The 16,559-nt window shown below is 43.1% G+C and overlaps 1 protein-coding gene across 7 annotated transcripts in view; it reads left to right on the top strand.

Moving 5' to 3' along the window:
• Positions 1-263: 263 nt before the first annotated feature.
• The window catches only part of PAM (peptidylglycine alpha-amidating monooxygenase), a 125,895-nt gene continuing 109,599 nt past the window's right edge, over positions 264-16,559 (top strand). For 6 of the 7 annotated variants that reach the window (XM_063421676.1, XM_063421674.1, XM_063421675.1 and 3 more), the window contains exon 1: positions 264-404. The gene's annotated coding sequence lies outside the window, so the exon portion shown is untranslated. Of the gene's footprint in view, positions 405-5,500; positions 5,520-16,559 lie in introns of those variants that run through there. The other variant, XM_063421670.1, reaches the window with a different exon arrangement.

The raw sequence follows: 16,559 nt of genomic DNA, 5'->3' as shown, positions 1-16,559 counted from the left end.
GTTACGTGCGGACTCCAGACCCTCCCCTGCGGACCCCAACCCTTCACCGAGAACATCGAACCCTCCCCTGAGGACTCCAGGCCTTCCCTGCGAAGCCCAGGCCCTTCCCTGAGGCTGCCGCTCGGCCGGCCCCGCTCCCAGCCCGGCCCGGCGCGGCCCGGCGCGGCGCGGAGCGGGCTCGGACAGCGCCCCCCGGCGGCGCAGCCCAGCGCGGCTGCCGGGCCGACGTGAGCGGCGCCGCGTCCCCCGAGCCGGGCGGGGCGGGGCGCGGGGGGGCGGTCCCGGGGCGGGGCAGGAAGGGGGGTCGCGGCGGCAGACCCCGGTGTCGGTGTCGCTGCCGCTGCTGGCAGTGGGAGGAGAGGTCGGCTGGGAGTCGGAGGCGCGCCGCCGCGCACGTTCCTCCCGTGAGTTCCACCTGCGCCGCGTTCGTCCGGGCGGGGAGGAGAAGAGCAGGATCAGGGGGTCTCTGAGTTGCGGTGATGCTCCCGAGCCCCGCGGCCGTGCCGGTGCTGGTCCCGCGCCTTGGCCGGACGCTGGCCCGGCCGCGCTCGGCGCTGCCCCTGCATGGGCACACGTGCGGCGGCCGCGCCGCTCTCCTGCGCGCTGCCCGGGGCCCGGCGCCTCCCGCGGGGCGGGTTCCCGGACGCCCGGGGGCCGCCTGGCACCGCTGGGGCCGCGGCCGTGCGGGTGTCAGGAGCAGCTCTTCCCCTGCGGACTGCGGCGGCTGCGGCGCTGGGAGGCGGGGGTAGCCCCATCCCGCCCTTCCCGTCCGCGGCTGAGCACTGCCGCCGCCGCCGCCTGAGGGGGTGGATGCGGCGGAGCCTCCGCTCCCCCCGCCGGGACTTTGTGTCCCGTGCGAGACCGACGGGAGGGACGAGCGTCCCCGGGACGGCCGGGGCACCGCGGGTTCCCCACCCGCCAAAGTTTCCCGTGGCGCCCGGCGCCGCCAGCCCGAGCCCCGGGCAGCGAGCGGGGCCGTCCGGGGCCGGTGCCTGCCGCTCCCCATGGGGTCCGGCTTAGAGGGCCGGGCGGCGTGCCGGCGGTGGGAACATGGCTGAATGCGGAGAGGCAGAGCCCCTCCGGACTCCAGCACTGCCCCGCTGGCGCTGTCATTTCTTCACCTCTGTGTGTCCAGCCATGGGAAGCGGTCAAGTGCTGACGTTTTGGTAGTTTCGACTTCCAGCTGTTTCGAGTTGGATATGGTTCCCAATAGTCCCTGGGAGTGGCTCTTTTTTTGTTTGTTTGTTTGTATTGTTGTTGGCTTTTGGTGGGGTTTTTGTTTGGGTTTTTTTTTGGTTTTTTTTTTTTTTTTCTTTTTTTCTTTTTTGTAAGCCTTCACTCCTCATTCTGTTCATGTAAAACTCATGTATTACTTTTAGTCATTACTATCAAAATATGTATGTTTTGTGTATCAATCTCCTACAAATTGATCCGTGTATATTTTTGAGCGTGCCAGATAACTGTCCACTCGCTGAAGCAAGTGGCTGTGCTGTGAGAACTGCTGCGTGAAGGGGTGGGTCGCAAAGCTCCTCAGCAATGGTAAAGCCGTGGTCAGATCTCGGTCTGACTCATGGACTGCAAACACACAGGTGCCTTCATTGGCAGGTTGGTAGGTTTTACCGTAGACTGTTTTAGCATTGCCTGCTGTGTGCTTGCAGATGAGTGTTCTTATAGATTGGAGTAAAAAAAAAAAAAAGATAATCACTGGCATTAGTTAGATTTTTTTAAGGTACTTATTAAAGAAAGAGTGTTTGCCGTGGAAATAGAAGTCTCCTTACACGATAGCAAGTGTTTTTAATATCATAAGTCTCTATGATCTGTCACTTGATATAAATCAGGTGGTTTGTTTGTTTTTTGATTTGGGGCATTCCTTTTCAGTTTTTGCAGGGGTTCTCACATTAGAAACGTTGATAATAAATATATAGCTTTTAGAAAATTTCAGTTTAATACCAAAATTTTGAATGAACTTAAGTTTTGAAGTACTTATGTGTTGGATTCTTATTTATATTTCTGGTTCGTGCTGTAGATCTGAAATCAGGAGTCTGTCTTGTACTGTAAATCTGAAATCAGGAGCTAGTTTTCAGAATAACTTTGCTGGAAGACTGAAGCTGATTAGTTTTCTGACTAGTGCATGCGGAAAAAATGGAAAGTGGGTTGAATTTAGGCCTTAAGTACTCAGTTGGCTTCTTTGAGGTGGTAATCTCGCTGTTGGGACAGGTGAAAATGAGAGATCTAGGAGGTTAGAGTTAGCACTTAGCTAAAAGCAGATACTTCCTTTGACATATGGAGGTAGAGGTCTGCACAAAGTGCATGTGCAAGCAAGATTAAAGTAATCTCAGAAATCCAGTCCAAAATACAAACCCACTATTTTGGTGCTTTTATCTGCTTCCTTGTCAAGTGAAAGAATCTCAGGGCTGGCAACTGTCAAATAATACAAGGTAGGGTTGAATCTGCTTGTTGTGGTTGTTATTTCCCTGCATGTGGCTGATACGACAAAATGGTCAGAAAGGATGTTTTTTCTCGATTTCTTAGAAGTGAATCCAAAGGAACTGTGTTGTAAAATGCATACATATTGAAGACAGTTCTTATCATATTGCTTCCATTTTACATGTAGTAATAGCTCAAAAGGTGCCAAGAGGCTGGGGTTTGTTCTGAAATTCTCATTTTATAGATTGACAAGAGTATTCATGTTGCAAACTCAAAAATGATGGCATGCACAATGCAGCTAAGACTATACTTAAAAGGAATTTTGTAACTTGCCAGGTTTCCATTTAATCCTTAATTGAATCTGACTATTGCTTGTGATATTCAAGATGAATAAATCTCCTGGGATGCTTATAGTAGTACTATCCAAAGTTACAACTACTACAAACAGAGTTTTGAAACATATCCCAAATGAAGCCAAACAAGCTAGAAAAAGTATTTCTAGTGTATACTTTAAAACAAATGCTAACAATTAGGATTAAATACTTAAAATGTGGGTTATACCATATCTACCATATTTTGTATAGTACCGAAGTTAGTTGTCTTATTTCTTGAGGACAAGATACAGTGCTGGCTGATCTGAGCAGATTGATGCTAGGCTGGTCTAGTATGACAATCTATATAGTCACAATATTCTGAATCATTTTAAAAACGTCTCTACTTAAGGCTCTGCTTAACGTCTCTACTTAATCCAAGTTCAGTCTCATGTTAAAGTGGCAGAAAGAAACACTGGACACTGTCTAACTAGTGAGAAATGTTTTCTTCATGCTTCAGAGCTTGAGTCAATCAAATGAATGCAGGGTGTTTTTCAATGCACAACTAAGTATTTTTCTCCTTTTTTTCCTCTCTTTTTTGCTCCTCTTTTTTCTCTTTTTCCTATCTCTCTCCCCTGTTTTTTCTCCTCCCCCTTTCTCTTTTTTGTCCATTTCTTTCTCTCTCCTTTTTACCCTTATTCTTCTTTGTTTTTCCCCTCTTTTACTCTTTTTTTCCCCCAATACCTTTTTCATCACCTTCCCCCTCCTTTGTAACCCTCCCCCACTTTTGTCACTTCCTCCCTCTGTTTTACTTTTCCGCACCACTTTTCACCTTTTTCTCCCCTTCTCATACTTTCCCCCACCTCTTTTTCTCTTCCTTTTTTTATCTCCTTTCTAAGGCAGTCAGGACTTAATAAAAAATTGAAATGCATAGGGCAGCAGAAAGACAATGAGAATTTACAACTTAATTTACATACTTCTTAATGAATGAGAATTCATTTCTCTGTGATAAGTGAAGGACTTCATTTCCTGTCAATCTTGCCTGTACTCAAATACAGTTTCAACCAGTGGGCCAAGGTAAAGAGGAGAGGGTGTTATTTATGTATTGTTCAGGCATGTTGAATCAACTAAAAAGCATTTTCTTGCTGAAAGATGTAAAAGTTTTACTTGAAAAACTTGATTCAATAGATCTCAAATTTTATGGATTACTTTATAACTTATGTGAAACAATTTCACTGTGAATTTGTATTAAAGGTATGTCGGAATGCAAGAGTGGAGTGCTTTTGTTGTGACAACATTCTGGAAGCAGAAAGTAAAATCAAGTAGGATTTTGAGATATATCTGGGGACCATGTGAGCAAAGAACATGTGAGAACAAAGTACTCACAAAAATCATATAGTGTATATGGGAAGCAAAATTTATGGTTAGTGCTGTTTTCTGAAGCACTGTTTTTCACATCTATACATCTAAAATTTTGAGGGTTACTATTACTGGTGTTGAGAAACGTAAGTTTGGTATAGCTTCTCTTTAAAATCCACATGAAAATATGAATGAAATTGAATATTAGGCTATGAAAGGATACATATAGATGTATATGAAGAGATGCCAGAAGAAAGCAAGCTTTTCCAATTTATTTAATAGGTGAAGGTCAGGCAGTCTGTTTCTAACGAAGGCACTTAACAGTCATTAGTTGGAAGAGCTTTGTTGCACCCCTGTGAGCACTTGCTGTGCATTGTAGAGGAAGGGGTTTTCTCACTTTCCCACCACCCATCAATTTATCAATTGGCAGTGAAAATCCTCAGCAGAACCCACGATTTTATGCAAAGAACGAAGTGTGTTTTGCTGAAACTGAAAGGCAATAAATGATAACTTAGGCTGTTCCTGCTGTGGTGGTGAAGTTCCTGCATTTTAGGCAACAGATGTCTCTTGTCAAGTGCTCTGGTTTAGGATACCGAGGTTCTGCAATAGCCGGAGTGTGCCACTATATGAGATGAGAGTTTAAAGCGTAGCAGCTCACGATGGATCACTGGATAGGTAGAATCATGACTTCTGTTATTGAACAAGTTAATTTTCATAAACTTGTATTTGAAATCTCATAGATTTTTTTTTATACTCTTGCTTTTGCAGTCCTACATTTATGAGGACCAGGACAGATGGCTAGCTCACCAGTATGATTGCTTGCAGTAAAAAGCGAGAAGGGGAGGCTGGCGAACAAGTCCTCACTGTGTATTTTGGTTTATTCTTGACTGGTAATAATGTTGGGTGATTTTTGCTGCATTGGGTGAAATTTGCTTCCATTTGGACAAAGAATGCTGAAGGTGATGTTGAGTCTTACCATATTTGCTGATCCATGAATGTGGTATGGTCTCATACTCCATCACTGCCTCCCAGTTCTACTCCACAGTTATGAATATTCATTTTTGGATGTTATGGTTCCTCTTGGTTGTCTCAGTCGTGTTCTAATGTTTTAGTCTGTGCTGTTGTACATTTGTGGTCCTAGTGTACTAATACAAGTACTTTACTGCAGAAATCTGTACAAAAGCAATGGTATCTCAAAAGTTTGTCTGTTGTAAAATCATCTCTGTGTCAGAGTCCCTAGTGTATAGGGTTAATCACGACTTAACTTTTTTTTTTTTTTTCTTATTTGTCTTTTGACAGTCATGTGTTGCACGTAGCCTACTTGCTTTCAGTCTTCTGTGTTGTGTATGCCTCAGGTCTTCAGACTTGAACAAAAAAAGGGATTATTAGTCTTTCATACTTGGGAACAAAAAGAGATTATGAGTAAGTGTTTATATTGAACTGTTGAACTTTAGGTTTGTGAAAATTTTTCCTTTTTGTTTTTTTAAGTACAGGACCAGATTAACACTAGAGGGCAATTACAAAACTATAGAAGATTTGTTTTGCTCTTGTCCTTTCCACTGACATATAAAAATGGGGGGAGGGGAGGGTGTTGGCTGTACATTTGCTTTCTGTTGCAGATTGCTAAGTAATGTCCTTTGATCCATGTGATAAAACAATTATTCATCTTAAAAATTAGGGCTCACAGCATACACTTTTTTGGCTTGTTGCAAAAATGTCAGTCTGATTTTCAATCTAAGTTATTCACAGTCTTCATATATACTCATTGTTCTTGTTTAGTATCATTCAGTAGCCTAATTCTTAGCTCGTTCTCTGTATCTACTTCTATAAGAGAACAGTCATATTTATTGTAAGACTTCATATTCTTGGGCTGAAAAGTCCAGGTTGTCATTGTTCCATTACATACTGGGAAAACCAGGAGCTTCTTGGGTTCAGCTTGGAAAAGAGAAGGCTGAATGTGACCCCACTGCAGACTACAGCTTCCTCAAGGGAGGAAGTGGAGCGGATGGTGCAGATCTGCTGTCTCTGGGGAACAGTGATATGACACAAGGAAGAGGAATGAAGCTGAATCCGAGGAAGTTCAGATATACAGATATAAGGCTATATTTATGGAACAGTTAATGAAATTACCACTTGTAATCTTGTTTCAGTTGTCCTTAAGCATTCATTATGAGTTTGGATTTTTTTTCACATCTTCTAATCTACTTTCCTTACATTAATAATCCCCCATGTTGTAGTATGGATAAAAAAATAGTTAATCCCCCCTCCTCTGACCAGCTCCACTGCATTTTCTTTTTTTCTTGGGGAATGATTGTTTGTTCCATTGAAGAAAGATGATATAATTTGCTAAGATAATGTAAGTAGGTTTATATTTAATTTTTTCTGCCACTATGTTTCTAATTTCTCTCTGTTTCTAATTTCCCTCTGTTTCTAATTATGTTTTACTGCAGAATCTATTAAATTTCCTTTTCTCTTTGATTCCGTTTTAATAAAGCACCTTTACTGAAAGTAACATGGATTTATGTACTCATAAGAAGCAGTAGGTCCAAGGTACATTTCTAAACTCTACAGGGTGGTGGTGAGTCTTGAAGGCTTAGAAGGCTGTGTCCACAGTAAGTTTCTGTGGTCTACAGACTGTAATATTGACAAGTTACTAAATATTGGTGATGAAGTCTTCCATTTTAAGGTTGAGGTGTTGTTTTGCTGTGAAGAGAGTAAGAGGAGTGCAGATAGTAGAAGAGAATGTAGTAAGGAGAAGTAGATGAACTGGGGAGGAAAGGAAGAGTTATGTTAAAGGTCAGTCTGTGGGAGCAAATGGGTCAATCCATGCAAAGAAATGTGGTATCTGTAGATATCTGTAGATAGTCTGTCCCACTATTGGGACCATGACCTGGTAGGAGACGGAGAAACTCTGTGAACTCTTGGGATGGGCTGACAAGGATCTGGATCAAGGGAGATCCAGAAAACCGTAGTAGAGGATGGACTTATATGAATTAGTGACTGAAAAAAACTGAAGTGAAAGACTGAAAGGTTGAAAATCAGGCTAACGTGAAGTGAGGCGGAAGAGAAAAGGAAAGACTGAGTGGAATGGGTCATATAATTAACCTGTGTAACAGTAAAGGTATTACTTTTCATGTCTTTAACAGATATTTAAAAGACTGCATTGATAATTTTGGAGAATAGTCAAATGCTTTGTTCTGTGAGATTCATTAATATGCGTTCATAATTCAGCATGATTGGTATACAGTTATGCTTACCGTCTTCATCCTCATCTTTTCAGGAAGCCATAGCTTTTTCTTTTAGAAGCATATACCCATCTGCCATTTGTGATTCCTCCCTGTACCCCTTCCCAGTTAAATTAACTCTTTGTGACACTGCACCTTTACATCTGTTCAGGGACTGAAAGTGGTTGTAGTGCAGTGTTTTATCAATAATAACAACACTGCTTATTGCTTTGTGACTGTTCCAGAGTGTCAGTGATTATTTTGCTTTACAAGTCAGCTTGCTTTAATAGAGTTCTCCCTGAACCTCATTCATATGCCCTAAAGCAGAACTGAAGAAAAGGAATTTGAAAACAGATCAAGTCAGCCTTGCCTGTTTACTGCAGTCCACTTAAAGGAGAGTGGGAAAGCTAGTGTTTGTTTTAAATCTCGACTCTGTTACAGACTTCTATGCTATATTCCTTAGTTTTCCATGGGTCATTTATATTCACATTGGTTAAATTTAGTTGGTTTTAATTCCTTTTGCAAGCATGTTGTACCCTGACCTCAAATTGAGGAGATGGATTTTATGGTACTAAGAATCCCAATCTCATTATGGAAGAGATTATGGATTTATGCTGGATTTGAAAGCATACTTTTTATCCTGACTTGAAATACTTTCTGCTTGTTTACTGTTGTTTGTACTGAGACAATGTTAATGTATTTTAATCACTATTTTAAGAATGTTAATTTACTGTAGTCCTTTCAGAAGAACTTGCCTAGTTCTTCTAGTTTGTAGTTAGTACCTAGTTTGTGAGAACCTAGCTGTTCATATATAACATCGTTTTAATTACACATGACAGTTACCAGAATGTTAATTAAACAGTGATTTCCAGTTTTGTTTCTTTTCGACCAAAAAAAGGTGGTTTTTTTGACTTTTCTTTGACTGTCTCACCCAGCTTTCTGCTTATGAGGTTAATATAGGATCACAGAGTGGTTGATGTGGCAAGTAGCCTTTGGAGATGATGTAGTGTAACTTCACCCTCAATTAAATAGGACCAGCTGTATCAGGTTGCATATGACTGTGTTCATTCAGGTTTTGAGTAGTTCTATGGAAGGAGACTCCACAGCTCCTCCTTTGCAGCCTTTTCTAATGCTTGACCACTCTTACAATGAGCAAGTGTGTTCTTTTTACATGTAGAATTTCTTCTGATTCAGTTTATCCCTGTTGACTCTTTTCTACACAGTGTACACTGCTGAATAAAGTCTGACACGCTTTCATCCCGTGCTGTAGCAGCGCAGGTGGATGGCAAATGGCTGCTACCTTCCAAAAGCATCTCCACAGGAAGGCGTTTGGGCAGGCACACAAACAGTCACACTGCCCACACACGCTAGCCACGGAGAGATGTCGATGAATGAGAGACAGGAAGGGTCTGCTTTAAGGAGATCAAACGGGATTTATTGAGGCCACACACCAAAGGGGTCCGGGGACAAAAGATCCAAGGAACAATGGAGAGTCCAGGTTTAAGTATGGGGTAAGAGAGGGCAGAGCAGAGCATCAGGGACCAATGATCTGAGAGCACAAGGGCGGTACATAGGCAGGGCAGAGGGGAGGAACCAATGGGAAAACGGGGAAAGGAGAACATTCTGGGGAACATACATACACAGCAAACAGGGGCTGAACAACTTACATCAACCGAACAAGCCAATGGAATAACATAACCTAGGAGCTATTAGCATGGTGCTGCAAAGCACTGTGGGGAAAGCCTTTTTCCTCACCCCATGCTGTGGGGTATTCCTGGAGCCTACGGTATACCTTTCCAGGGCGTGGCTACCGATCTCTGGTAGGCTCATGGGCCTCCACGCCATGCTGATTAATCTTTCGTTTACATGTATTGATTAGGTTTCACCCCATCCGCAGCAGGCCTTCTCTTTGGGCTGTAAACAGTGCCACCTCTCCTCATATGACAGATGCTGAAAGTCCTTCAATCATCTTTGCATCCTGTGTTTGGTCTTGCACTGTATGCCCATGTCTGTTACACTGGGTTGGACTCCACCTGCGTGCTGTGTCCGCCTGCTGCCGCATGGTATGGGTCCAGCTCTGGAAATGGCTTGAAGCTGTTTTTACTGATGGCTTTGCACACCTGAAAATGTGTTTTTTAGGATGTGATCTCAAAATCTGAAGTAGACTTAAATTGTTAGTTAATAAGCTGAAGTAAAATGTAGTAGTTTGTGTGAAATTACCTTATAATTCCCATCAGAAATTTCCTATATCATTTTCTCAGGGAAGACAATTATCTTTCATATTTTCTGTAAGTCACAAGTTTGACATCTTGGTAGTGTGTTGCACTCCACTATGGGGAACTGCGAGGAGTTATTTTCAAACAGCTGGTCTAGGACGAAATTAAGTCAAACACAGTATTGTATCCGAGAACCGTTTATTGGTAACAAAAAAAGAGAAGTTGCCCTACTAAAGAGGGCTAGAAAAGACAGAAAGGAGGAGGGAATATGAGAAAGAACGTGGGCAGACAGAGGGCAGCCAGCCCCGGCGGACATTCCCGGCAGTGTCCCCGGGCAGGCTGTGCCGCTGCGCGGCTCTCGGGCAGCGCGGCCCCGCAGGCGCCGCTCCCGCGGCCCCGGGCAGCCGGCACGGCCTGAGGGAGGGCGCTGGGCCGGGCCCGAGCGCTGCGCGGACGGCGCTGCGGATCGCGGCGGCGGCCGGGGCGGGCAGGCGGGGTTGAGGCAGGCAGGAAGGCGGGAATGAAGCAGGAGGCGCCGTCAGGAGCTCGGGGAGGCAGGACGGGCGGCGGCTGGGGCGGGCGGGACACGGCTGCACGGAAGGCTCGGAGTGAGGCGGTGTCAGCCCAGCGCCAGCGAGAGGAGGGCGAGTGCGTGAGGGAGAGCAAGGGCCAGCGCGGGCAGGAGAGCCAAAAGGCAGGCTGGGGCCGGGGCAGAAAGGACAGGAACAGGCCAGGGCCGGGGCAAGAAGCAGACCTCAAGCCTGGGCAAAAAGACAAGATGAAAACCCCCAACTTAGAAAGCCCTGACTCAAAAAAGCCCCAGAGCTTGTGACTGAGTTATTTTTATGCCCCCGTCTCCTCCCAAGGCCTGCCTGCTGTGAAGAGACCACTGTCCCAGTCCAATGTCCCACCGCAGTCCACGGGTGGAGACCTTTTTCCATCTGACTGGAGAACCCCTCTGGAGGGTACAGGGTCCCTGGTGATCTCCTGCTGCCTGCCTGTCCCATGGCAGACATGAACTGGTTGCCAGGCAAAGTCTCCCCGGAGACAAGGCTTTCCTCTAGTTCTCCTAGTCCACTCCTGCAAGCGGATATGTGCAAGCCCTCCCCAACATGCCTCGGACAAACAGTGTTGAGACAGAATCAAAGTTCAGTTGGCTCTTCACATAGCGGCAGTGAGTTATTATGGTCTTTCTTTCATGGAATGGACTTATCCTATTAACTTCAGCATACCAAAGATATTTCAACATTTTAGTTTGTATGAAAGAAAATTAGTAAAATCTCATCTCACTGATGATTATGATTATTTTGCTCTATAAGAGGTTAGCTGTACCTAGCAAGGGCAAGGTAAAGCAGTCTCTTAAAGGGTCATCAGAGCATGGCAATCTTCCCACACACACCCGTTTTCAAGGCTCCCTTAGTGGTCATCTTTGGATGTTGATCAGCTCTGTTGGCCTTTTAGTTCCCATTGGACTGTCCTTTGTGCCCAAAATTATGCTGGGCTGGTGTGACTGAGCATCCCTGTCACTCCCATTTTACCAACGGATGCTGCTGTAGGTTTAATGTAACTGAGAAGTCCCAGGGAGAATGTCTGCATCTGCTCTCTGTTGAAGGAATGGGAAGCATAATTTTTGCAAAATATATGTTGTAGAGCATATTGTGCGGTATTGGCAAAGTGTTCTGAAATTAAGGACATAGTTTCTGGCACCTGGGCCAGTATCTTGGCAGGAATCACTGTAAACAAGATTGTCCTTCCTGTACCAAGGTGTACCGCCGCCTTCTGTCTCAGACAGGAACCTGGTATCTATTGCTGTGTGGTGATGACCTGACAATAGTTTGTAAGTACTGTAACCTTGGACACATGCCCTGCTATTCAGAATTATTAGTGCTCACGTGGGCACTGTTGGCCAAATCCACCAAAGGGCAGGTAGGTGGAAGAATTCACAACTGGTTTTTGGTAAGTCTTTTAGTATGTTTTACTAAACTGGTTGATGGGGATACATGATAAACTCATCTGGTGTTCAACATCCTGCAACTGGACCATTTCTCCTGGATATAACAACTCTTATTTGATTTAATGCAAGTGGGAATACCTAACCATTGATTTAAAATGTGAAGGCCTTTCGTAATGACCTTCTGGTTGGCAGGGGAGGTACGCAATACAGTCAGGTGCTTGTACATGCACCTGCCAGCATCAGTATTTATTGCAAACTCTGGCCTTTTGGATGTGGCCCAGTGTGATATCTGTAAGGTGTGGCCTGGGACCACGTAGTACTCTGTCTTTCCCTAGGGCTGTTGTGGTAGTTTTTCTTGCTTCTGTTATTTGCACGTATTCTTAAAAGACATTTTGAATGGTCTCTCTGGAGCAAGGATTACCTCTTATTTTGTCCCCACTTGTAGATGGCAAATATCCCTGAATGACTTGATTTCTTAGGAGAGTCCACTGAATTAACACATCCTCAGTAATGGTTATTGCAGAAGTACATAGGGTAGGTAACTGATCAGCAACAGCACTGTGTTCCTGCAGTAGCTCACCATGATTTGCAGTATAGGCTACATGTCTCTGACGGCTAAGTAAGCAATGCTTTTATTCACCAAACCCTTGTGAAGTTTACTGTGTATCATCCAGTCATCTGCTTGTCATTTCCTAGATCACAATGTGAAACCTCTGTATAGTTCCCAAGAATCAGAAAAAAGGCTTCTGAAGCTGATTGTTCTTCCAGCACCGTAGATACAGCCATACAGGCATACAGCTATCAATTTAACATATTGCTTGCTCCTCCCTTTCCTTGATAGGTTGGGAAGCTTTGCTCAGCCATTTCAAAGGATGTTGCTTTCCACTGCAGTTTTTCTTTCACATTTCTTCATGTCCAATCAGTGAAACACCCATGCTCCTCTTGGAGCTTGCTTATGCGGTGGGAACTGCTGTGCCCAAAGTAGAGGCATTCTGTTGTTACCTAGGACGATTTGTCCTGTTTTCTCCTGTAAGGCACTTACTTTGTTTTGGCTGGGAGATGTAAGCTTAGAAATGCACCAATTCCACTTGACCTTTTTTTTTTTTTTTTTTTTTTCCTTATTATATAATGATTATCATGTCTGTGCCAAATGTGGTATAAATTGCCTCTGAAACCATAATAGACTGAGAATTTTCTGTGTTTCTACTTTGCATTTCTGCTATGTAAAATATGATTTGTTCAGCTGATTTGGACAACATTCTGTAAAGTGCCTGCCAAATTATTCTTCCAAATTTTACTATTGCGGCAGTTCTCTGAATTTTCTTGTGGTTCATTTCCCAGCCATGATTTTACACTGCCTCAGTGACATTACTCAGTGCTTCTCCCACTTCTTGTTCAGTGATGTGGATAACATCATCCCCCTAACAGAGTGATTTATAGTGTGGGGAAGTCTGGGGAGGTCTTCCAAATACCAGGCTACCAGCCCATGGCAAATTGTGGGTCTGCGCAGATACCTCGGTGGCAGTACTGTGGGGTGTATTGCCGAACCCAAGATGAGTGTGTGGATTGCTGCTCTGGATTATTAGCAGCTGGAATTCCAAAGACAGCCTTCGCTGCATCCCATGCCACAGCTTTGGATACAGCTCATTGTCTGAGAGCACTTGGGCACTTCACCTCAGTGTGGGGTGGCCTTGTTTAGCAGTCAGTAGCCAGCTGACATTCTCTGGGAGCAGTCAGGCATCCTCGCTATAGAGATGGGGCTGCTGAAGTGGAGAAGGGTCTGTCTGAATGACTACAGCCTCTGACAACAGTAATGATGTGGGTGATCTTTAGGTAGCCTCTGGCTAGCCTGTACCATTTTAATGCAATCTGTTTTGAGAAAGTTTCCAAATTAGTAGGATCTGTAACAACTTTTCTCACAGTGATAGCAGCAAACCCAGAAGAATATTTGCCTCCCTGTTATCTTGAAAGCTTTTCCTGCCATCAAGTCATACCTACTAACGTATTCATCTACTTAAGCTACCTGCACTTTTGCCAGAAAAGACAAGTTGGAACCCAGCTGTAATAGCAAAGAAGTATAACAAGTTTCTACCTTCTCCCCTCCCCTGTCTCTCCAAGTGATTAATTGTAATTAGTTTATTTATTAGGTGTGGGACCCTGTGAAATACAGTGACCTCAAATATAGTGACCTATAACCATCACCCACTGGCAGACATGAATGCTGCAGTGTACTGCCAACACAATATAAGGTTTGTTAACTTTCTGTGAAATCTCAGCCACACATTTCACCTTCGTGGGGAAGACCCAGATCTGGTTTTTGAGCTACTAAATTGGGGTAGGGAATGATTTTGGTTTACCAGGAGTGCTCTTTTCCCACTGAATAGGAAAGAAGTAGGTATACTCAGTCTATCCACTGTCCTGACTTTTTTTTGGTGTGTATTTATTTATTTTTATATTTTCCTTGTTTATATTTTGTCATAAATAAAGGATGGTTTCCTATCAATTTTGTATTTTGGGATTCCAGAGCGGAGTAAAACTTAAAACATTTCCTTTTGCGTAATTGTTTTCTGTTGTAGAGGATACATTTCAAGAGTGTTCACAATGTATCTTTCTCTGACAAGAAAGTAGGGATGTGTCTTTCGTGATAACCATCGGCGTGCAGCTCAGGTTGCCATGGGGCACATCTGCAGATACTTCTGCAGGAATGACCTGTGCTGAGAAGTTTGGTATCTGCTTTTATCCTCCCATGGGATACCGAGTGCACATTGCGCCTTTTTAACTGCTTTTATATGCTGTGATCTGTTTCACCTTCAAAAGAAATTGAGTTGAACAAAGTAAATAGCTACCAAATCTTCTACTTTGCTTGTGGTGAAGGAAGAAAAAAAATACTCATACCTGCTTTTAGGCATCCATTACTGTTTTTATGTGGTCTTCAAAAGTCTCAGATTTGGAGGTTGATCTTGTAACAGTATACTGTGCCTGATACTTGGCCTTGTATTCCTAAGGATTTGTGAGGATAATGTAGGTAGATAATTCAGTCCTACATTATCTATATTACTAGACTGATTTGTGTACCTTAGTTTCTATCATGATACATATCAATGGAAATTGTGGGCATGTGTAATGAACTGGTAATCAATTCAGTCCTTCACTTGCCTTACCTGGCTTTTCAATCTAATCAGACTGGAAACAAAATTATGTACTTAGTCTCTTCATTTTTTGATTGGCATCAAAGCTAGCAATGTGTTAGGGAGTTGGTATTGGGGTTTTTTTGCCACCTGTAAGAGTCTTACCAACTTGTTGGATGTACTTTTACTGTTGCGGTAGCCATGTGGGTCTTGTGTGTGCACTCTCGTAATTATTCATTTTGATACTGTTGTGTTTCTTTACCATCATTTTGCCTGCTGAAAAATGTATTTCATAGTTAGCTAATGAAGCAAGAAGTTGTCTGTTCAATTGATTACTTGTGACTATTTCTTGCAGTAGCTGCTGGACCAGAAATTAATTGTAAGCATGAAGCAATTTGTTTTAAAAAACTTGCTTTGTTCTGGTTTAGTTTCTCTCAAATGTCTGTACTTAGTCTTACACCACTGCTTGATCATGGGAGAGGATCTTTGGTCAATGGAAATGATTGTTTCTTGAGTCTTCCCCCATATTTGTGCACAATACATTTACAAAACAGACTGTTAGGTGTGAGTGCTTTTTGAAGAATTTGTGTTTACTAGTGCCTTTTACCAAGGTTTGTCCCTATCCTGCTCTTGCTGCTTAGGAGTAAATAATTAGCTTCCAGCACCAGTTCTTTCATTTTTTTACACAATGAAGTGGTAGAAAACTTGCTAGCATTCTCAGTGGATTCATTATGTGAATGTTTTATTCCGTTTTGCAACCTTAAGCGTCTGGAACACAACCAAAATATTAACTTTTTTTTGTTATTCCCCCTTAAGTGTGTCAATATAAATAAATTGTAACTAATCTTTATAACTAATCTTTGGTTATAACCTCATGCTTTAGGGGACCATTTCTTTGTACTGCTGTTGATATAGAACCTTTGAGCTGTACAACACTTCAAGATGAGCCTGTAATTGTAGAGTTAGAGTGCACTGTAGTTGGGAGCTCTGGTGGCATGTTATGAGTGGGATTGTCATCCAGATTGTATGAACTTCCTGTAAGTTGACATAGGATTTAAATGAGTATCAGTGCTTTAAATCACACATGTCTTGTGAGAACTCTGTCACTCATTCTCTAAGTTGTGTTAAAAATCTATTTTACTACAGTAGTTAAACCTTCATATTCTACTCAAAGATTTAGGGTTTTCTTTGCTACTTGTTTCGTATTTCAGAATAGTTGTCTCACTAGCCATTTTTGCTGTTGTCTTTGGCACGTGTTTTCCTGTCCCACTCACACTTCTTGGTTTGATTTGTTTTTCAAATGGTCTTGCTCTAGATCCAGAACTCTGACTATGTAGGAAGTGGATCTAACAGTCATGGAATAGTATCTCTCTTCTGTTTAGGGAAGTCAATTTTCATTGAAGTACTTCCTTTATTGCCATCTCTGATACTTAAATTGCATAAAATGAAACTTGGAAAAAAACACATTGCCAATGTGAGCAGCACTGATCTTAGAGCTCTTAGATAAAGTGGAATAAAACCTGAGCTTAGTGTAACAACAGTAACAAAGTGCTCTCAAGCCAATGTTGTTGCTTAGATAACTTTGAAAATCTGCACCAGGGCTTTTCTGGTTGCCACATCACACCCCAGAGAGAGGAGCGATAGCATTAGAATGGCACCTCTGCAGGAACTTGAAGTGTTCTGTAGTATCTACTGTTAGAGCCTAACAGTGAAGCAAGAGCATCTGACCTTGGCCAAGCATGTTCCCTTGATTTGACTGGTTTTGGAAGATGCAACACCTAGGGCCTGAACTTACAAACAGAATGGATTAATGATTTAATTAATATCCAACCCAGCTATATTTGTTTGCATAAGTACAGTTTGCCATTTTTGGGACATTTGAAGGATTTGCTGCTACAAATAGTGTTGTCAGTACTTAGTTACCCTGTTCTCTATAATTC

This window comes from Prinia subflava, chromosome Z (assembly GCF_021018805.1).
Source record: "Prinia subflava isolate CZ2003 ecotype Zambia chromosome Z, Cam_Psub_1.2, whole genome shotgun sequence".
Lineage (NCBI taxonomy): Eukaryota > Metazoa > Chordata > Aves > Passeriformes > Cisticolidae > Prinia > Prinia subflava.
This window is presented reverse-complemented; position numbering and strand designations above follow the sequence as displayed.